This window comes from Halyomorpha halys, unplaced genomic scaffold, assembly GCF_000696795.3.
Source record: "Halyomorpha halys isolate HHAL.00 unplaced genomic scaffold, Hhal_1.1 Scaffold30.1, whole genome shotgun sequence".
NCBI lineage: Eukaryota > Metazoa > Arthropoda > Insecta > Hemiptera > Pentatomidae > Halyomorpha > Halyomorpha halys.
The window spans coordinates 238712-247289 of NW_027110126.1; positions in this window are offsets into that span (position 1 = coordinate 238712).

Here is an 8578-nt window from a genome sequence, read left to right on the forward strand (position 1 = left end):
AGAAAAAAATGTCATCTCACTCCAATTTTTGATTACTTTAATGAAAACTATGTTTAATTAATATTCAAAATTGATGAGTCTTCCAAGTATAGGTAGAGGAAATAAAAAATGGCGGCTATTTCAAAACCTTAAAAAAACATTAATTTTTCATTCGAAGCTCTATATCTTTAAAATTACCAACAACATTAGAAAACCTAAGAGCACACTATTTAAAGTAGAGTAAATTTGCTTATATATTAACCCTAAAAATGCTATTTATGTCAAATAGTTCTCGAAATATAGCTTTTTAAAAAGCAAAATTTCTTAAAAATATTCTGAAAGATTAGTAGTTAGTTAATTCATTTTGAGAAATCTATATCTCAGGATCTATGAGACGTACAGATGTTTATTAGCACTTAAATTAAAGCTAATTTAAGGGGCTATAAAGTGGTTTATGACATTTATCGTCGTTAGAGTATTAGTTTTCATATTTGCTTAAATTAATTGGTTTACAGTTGTTCTGCCAGCGCTCAAATTAAAGCTAGTTAAATTTACTGTAAAATAGTTAATAATGTTTATCTTTGTAGGACTAGTAGTTTTTATGATATTTGACAAAATAAACTCACAAAATGTTGATTTCTAGTTGTTCCTATAAAATGTTAGATTTATGAAAAAATATATCTCTAGATTCATAAGACCTAAATATGTCTGCCAACACTCAAAATAAAGGGAATTTAACTTACTATAAAGTAGTTTATGACACTTATCTTAGGGTAGTAGTTTTTATGATATTCACATATGAATATACATTTAGCAAATAAAAATTTGTCCGAACAACTATAAATCAATTTATTTCACCGTATTTCATGTAAACTATTACTCCTACGAAGATAAACATCATAAACTACTTTATAGCTCATTAAACTAGCTTTAATTTGGGTACTAATAGACATCTGTACGTCAAATTGTTTTTGAGATATAAATTTTTCAAAATAAATTCACTGACTACTGATTTTTTAGTACATCTTAAAGAAGATTTTTATGAAATGTTGCTTTTTAAAAAGGTATATCTCGAGAAATATTTAACATAAATAACTCTTTTAGGGCTCATATTTTAGCAAATTTGCTCATCTTTGAATGACATTCTCCTAGGTTTTCTTGAATGTTCCTTCTTTTTAAGATATAGAGCTCCGAATGAAAAATTAAATTGTGTTATTGCTATATCTGCCGCCACTTTTTATTTCCCCTATCTATACTTGGCAGACTCATTAATTTTGATTAGTAATTATACATATTTTTCATTAAAGTAATCAAAAATTGGTGTGAGATAACTAACTACCTTTTTTCTCCTCTTGGGCTCTTGTACTAATAGGAATATACATACAATATTACCATTACCCCTATGTGTCTCTTTACAATTGTTATATCTTATTTCATTTAGCCCTGACAACACCTAGCTAAGTTGTTACAAGTTCGTAGTTTTTGTTATTTTGTGTACATTTTTTGTTCACCAATCGGACCTTATTTCTACAGTTATGAAGAATTATATTTCGAATTTCAAGAGTGGATTAAATTCTCCTAAAATATGTATGATGTTGTAGAATACATAATAATATTATGCTATGCCCATTATTAATATTTGGATACTTACTTATTTTCATGTTTTATTGAGGTCCTATGACTTGCTCTTAATTTTAGCTGATATCAAAAGCATATTTCACTTATCAACAATTTTTCTCTGACCGCAACTCCCATCCAACTTGCTAGATCATCTAATTTTAATTAATTTTAGTTAATTCTTTATTGCTCTTAACTTCAACTGTAAAATTTATTAGATTTTTTTGGTTATTGTAAGTTTTTATATTCTAGTAGTTATGATACTTTAATATTTTCTTTTAAAACACTATTTTTTACTATTACATATTTATAAATAAATAAATAAATACATTAATTTAATTAATGTTAAGTATACTTCTTACATAATTTGCTCTTGCGGCAATTTTTTAATATGATTTTTTCTTTTCTTCATCCTCCTTGGTTATACTCGTACCTTGTAAATCACATTCGTGATCCATAGTTGATTAACTAAGTGGAATTGAAAATATTTTTTTAAGCGCTTTAAACCAAAAAGTTAAACATACATTCGAATCATGCTTTAAATAATTTTCAATTTTTTATTGTATTTTAGGATCCTAATCGATTTTTACGGCTTCGCTCTGCAAGTTGGGAATAAATTATTATTTATATTTGTTTATGACTATTGATGTCTTCAATTTACTTTACATTTTTATTGTTAATTACAATTTCTTGAAGCGCTGGAATCGTAATTACAATTATAGTTTACCAAAAATGATATCTGTTACTGATTACAATTTTAAATAATTGTGATTTTATTTCTGTAAGTTCAAATAATTTTAATGCAATTAAAAGTAATTGAAATTACAGATACTTTTATATACGCACTGTTTATATTCTACCCTTGTTAAAAACACTATAGCATATTGTTTTTAATTCGAGGCGCTTTTTAAAAATAGCTTGATTAAACCATGTTATAGTCTCATCTTCCTCTTTTATGCAAATATTTCAAAACGGATGTAGGACCGTCCCTCCCTAGGGGGTCTTAATGGGGCGGGTCCGGTCGGGATGGATTGCCTTGTTTTTATACACTTAATTTGAAATTTATTATAATAATGCGTATGATATTAATCAGATATAAGAACTAAAATAAAAATACTAATTCAAACCCCAAGAGATTATGAGTGGAAATTTGGCCTGATTCATTGTTGTTTAAAGGCTAAATTCATTTTTAGTATTTAAATTGCCATGGTTTAAATTACTTGTAATTATAATTATAATTAATTACAACCAAAAAATAATTGTAATTACAATGATTACTACCAAACATAGCGAATAGATGAAATTTATTGAAAATGAACCCATACAAAAGATTACTGACAGAAGTTTGAGATGTAGGGTTTCCAAGTTTTTTTTGGATTTTTACGTTTATTATATATCGTATCTCCAATGTTCATTATTATTTACTCTATGCTACCCGTGTTTAAAAGAAAAACAAATATGCGCGATACCGAAATATATAAATCAAATCTTCAATATTTATTTTTATTAAAAAAATAAAAAATTATTGAGCCCTTTTTATGCCTAATATACCTTTCTTCAGTTATTTTTTTTTTCTTGTGAAATAAGAACCCAAAGTGCGTGGGATATGAACTGAGCTTTATTAAAGTGAAAATTCAAACAAAAATTATCACACAAGAGTATTTTGTTGACTTAAATATTTTTAATCAGGAAGATATATTTAAAATGAACAAAATAAAACGTCATTCAAAAGACGTTGAGAAACATGAATGTATACTTAGTCACTATCTTCAGTGGTGTTGTAGATTCTTGTTTCCACTGATATCGGAATTCTGTTTATTTTTGAGACCGCATAAATTAAAAAAATATGTGCACCGTTTATCATGAGTTCTTTTTTCTTGCTTTTCTACTTGACAAGGCTGAAAATCTTAGGAACTTCTTTTCCAAAGTTATACGTTTATGTTTTCACTGAATTCTTCTTCTTAGTATATATATACATTGCACTGAGCTTTAAGCGTCACTAACTTTTTTTAATACATTCTAAACTACAATATTGCACTCCTACTTTTCAACATTTTCAAATAATCAACTTCAAAAATACTACAAGAGAACTAGCAGTAGTACCGAAAAACCAATACCGTTATTAAACCAGTTGTTACATCTAAATGAGACAATATTACAATTACCAATGAATGAATTAGCAATGAATTTTGATTTTGTTGAGATTCCTTTTTCTTCTTCCTCTCTAAAAAAATTATATTTGTTTGTGTAATACTACGTACTGTATAACATCTCATACTTAATATGCATCTTAATGTACTTTAATACCTAGGTATTACGATCCCAGGGTCAAATTTTATCAGTTTTTTTTTCTTTTCCTTTTGTAATAAATTTATTATTTATCTTTCTATCAGACATGGGTGAGTAAGGGGTGCTAAATTTTATAACTGCTTAGAATATTATCTGAATTTCTAATAATTATATTATAGTTATGGTTGTATTAATATTTTTAAACATCTTCTAATTTTTAATGTACATCAGTTGATCTTTCGAACAGTATTAATCCTAAGATTTATCCTATGTAATTTATTTTATACCTTTAAAAATTTAATAAAAAATATTTTTTTATTAGTAATTTTAAAATACGACACCAAATACAGATTATTCATTGTCTCAAAATTGCTTTGAAGTAAATTTTATATTTCATAATATTTATATCTTATTTAGACGACAAAGAATTTAAAACTTGAGCACCGAAACTTCTGTTGGTTCATATTCTATTAAATCATCATGATATAAAATTAGTATGATATAAAAGCCTTTTGTTCGAAAACAATTAACAATTAATAGCTTATGTTTATTGCTATGTTGTCCGTTTATTATAAAATTTATACCCTAGTGGTTGTAATGCAATATAAAACACTTTTTTTTGCTTAAACGATGCCAAATATGAAATGTGTTATATTCGGAATTTGGTTTTTTTGATATAGAAGATGACTATACATTAGTACAGTTAAATAGATCTGCCTGTAAGTAAATGTCGTCTTAAGCAGACTATAGCTGTTCTTCACATTAGTAGATTTACTTTGTATTTGAAAAAGTCCTATATGAACTCAGAACACAGATTTAAAAGTATGTTTGCGATTTCGTTCCAATAAGCGAAAAAATTAACGAAGAGTTATTTTTCATATTTTTACCTTTCTGTGGGGAGGAGATATATATTTTTTTACATAAAAAAAATTATTTAAGAATTTAAACAATCAAAGAAATATCCGCCCCTGTCTTTTCTATTCTTGACTGTAGCTTTGGACAGGAGCATCTAGAAACGAATCAGGACATGGGCCCTTTTGAATTTATCGTATTTGTAAACGGTTTAATAGAAATCATTTAGTTCTTTTGGAGTAGGATAGTTCAGGATACTCGCGGAATTTGAAGTGGGGTTGAATTTGATTACATCATGTCCATATGTAGTCCAGAAAATTAGGATAGCTCGATTTCTAAGATCTTTAAGGAAAGAATTAATTATTGTCAACCGCAATGTGAAATATGGATTTTATTTTTTTTTTTATTCTACTTTTGAACAACTAACGAAGAAGCTCATTATTTTTTATATTCAGTATGTATTTTATAATCATCGCAATTTAAGAAATTTTATTGTTTATAAATGATTGACCATATGTGAGTTATTATGGCTGCGCTCAAGACAAACAAATATTTATTAATGCCCACAATTCGACTGATACTTCAGCTCTTTATCAGAGCTCAAATGAAGAAATACATAGGCTATGAGTCAAGAGACTCTTAAGACTTTTATACTTTTCTATTAGCTTCACTTAATAGTATATATTTTTGTGAGAAGAAGATCGTTAGGGGGTGCGGTGAAAATATAACAATAAGTTGAAATAACTTATTTGTGTTATTTTTTCACCGCACTTCACCCCTCCCCCCCCTACCATTATCTCCGCACTCCCCAACCATCCACGGTCTACTCTCTCTCTCTCATCAGTATTTGTTTTTTTTTTGCCGTGATGACCTAAAGTGTCGTAACATTGTTCATAATAAATAGTTTAATACTATTTTTTTACTTATCGCAGCCCTTACCATCTCTTTTTTTTTAGTATATATGTACTGATAAGAACAAATATAATAATATTATATACTAAATATAATATATGGAATGTCTGTACTAATAAGTATTTATACTTGTCACTACATATCTGTACTGTGAAGTATTTATACTTATCACTACATATCTGCACTGATAAGTTTTATACTCGCCACTACATATCTGTAGTGATAAGCACATAAGATTTACCTCCATATTCATGATTTTTAAGGAGACGAAAAATTAAGTTCAAAACATTTTTTATAAATCTTATCCGTTCAATAAAGTTTTAACCAGGATATTATCGTAATATACTACTTAATTATATAACTTAAATACATTATACCAATCGATAGAGAATTTTTTTCTGATTTTTACTCAGGATCGACTCTTTTTGGATTTCATATCCTCTTTACATATTAGTACAGATAAGTATAAAATATATATTTTAACATTAATGTGTGTATCAGTTAGTTTTGTGTTACGAAGATGGTTTTACCTGAAAAACCATTAGGATATGGGGAGTTTTCTTATTGCTTTAATACATATTTGGGAAAAAAAAGATAAAGAATCTTTTATAAATCGTTAAAAAAAATTGGATGTGAATTGTTGAAAATTGGTTGAGTTAGTGGAATCTAATTTCTTATCACCAGTTCTGGATTCAACTCCCACTCCGTTACGTTTTTTGGACTTTCCAAGTGAATTCTTAGGTTGCTTATGGACTGGCTTAAAAACAGAACTTTTCTCTCTATTTTCATGGTAATAAATTATTTTTTTAAAATGGTATTCGCTTGAAAACGATGTCCATTTTTCTTTTAAAATTTTCTTTATTAGAACAGATTTAATGAATAAAAACATCATAATTTCTTTAGTTGGCTATGCTTCCTCTTTTACTGTTTGTTCAGGAAGTAAGAGATAATGTTTTCTCCTGTTTGATTTTTACACCCCCTTTCTTTATCCTTCGGATTTTCCTCCCTGGAGTACACGACAGCCTCCTAAGTGGATAAGAAGAGGAAGATGGGAGTTATTAAAAGATCTCCCCTAAGCCTACGAAGAAAGAAGGTGAAGAATGGTGCAGAGGGAGGATGTTAATTGTTGGAGGAGCAGCAACAAGTGGCCCCGTCTTCTTCAGGACAGGTAGTACACTGAGTCCTAAGTTTTGGTTCGGGTAGTACACAGGGTTGCAGCTCTACCACCCCCTTGTGCTCTCCGAGAGGGAGAAATATTTTTGGCCACTTAACATCCCTTCTTCGTATATCTATCTCTTTATCTTCATTCCCCTTTCCATAATTCAATTTTATTGCAGTATTAATTACGAATCTTTGTACGTTTACTATTCTTGTATGTAGAAGTGTGCTATCGTTTCCTCTTGTTCTGAATTTGAAGCTTCTCATTACATTATCACTGGTATATTTCTGAAGTAATTTATTTGTGGAGGCAAAATCTACTTAACCTGATTATTATAATAACCTAGCTTACCGAAAAAATATTTTCTCTAAATTTCCATTTTTCTAAACCTTTTTTGAAAAACAAACCTCTCCATATAGCGTTTATAAGCAATTTAAAATTTAAAAACTATTTGAATAATGTTTTAAGATATTTTCGCAGTTTTTTTTAGTTTCTCAAATCTTAAATTTCCCTAATGTTTGGGTATTTAAATTAATGCAGTTCCCTTATCATTCTTCATCCGTACGATGCTCGGTCCATGTTGAAATATGATTGATGTATGGCAACTCCTATCTTTTCATTAATAAACATTTTTTTTTTTATTCCTAATGTTTATTTTTGTGGAAGAAATTTCAGTTTTTAGATATCTTTGCCTTAACTATCGAAAAATTTCAACATGCCATAGAAAATACTCTGAAGTACATAGCTGTTGACCCACAACCGTGAAGAACTGATAAGAATTCTGAAAACGATGTGAGTTCACAGCTTAATTTTATGGAATTTTTTATCATATGTATTTAAAATTAGATTGAATTAATATTGCTAATACCTTTTTATAATATATATCGATGTTACGAAAACTTTTAATTCCAAATAATATTTATTTAAAACAAAATAATACAAGAAAATATATTTGGTTGTTATTAATTTTTACCAAGAAGAGTGTGAAGTATGAACTAGCTAAATTCAATCAAAAGAAACACAGTGTTTTTTCTCTTTTTTTCAGTTAACTTTTCTATAAATTTAATGATGTTTAAAAAATCTTTTAATCCACATACGGTAATCTATTAATAATATTATATTTTTCTTGAAATATTTTCTGAGGATAAATCAAGATGAAAATCATGTACTGGTTTTTTTTTTATGACGTAGAAGATTTGATTTCTTTTTTATCGGCTGTGTTTAAAGTTGTCCCTGTAATGATTTAGCAGGTTCAAATCATCCATTTAAGTGACCGGTTTTTCCAAACGGACATTATTTTTTCTTTTATGTTCATGCAGACGGTTAACAGTGTGTTAGATCAAGAAGAGAGTCCGAGAGTTCAACGAAGGAAAAGGATAATTTAAGAAGATTGATAAATAGTCTTCTTATTAATTAAATTAAATTAATTTAAATAGTGAAAACTATTTATTAAGGACTGATGTTTCGACACTCCTGCTTTTGATCTAAATCAGGGCTGGATATGTAATATGCAATTTAAGTGGTGGTAATTTTCAATATTCATTTGTCAAAACTGACGTAAAAGTATGAAACTTCCATTAAAATAAAACAGGAATACTAAGTTAAATATGACATTATATCTGACATGATAATGTTACTTTCATGTTACGATAGTGTGACTTTAATTTATTAGTTCATTATTTAATGAACTAATAAATTAATAATTATTGTGGATTTTAAGTGATTAAGTAAGCTTAAGTAGCTTAAGTATAAACTACATTTTTTGCATAT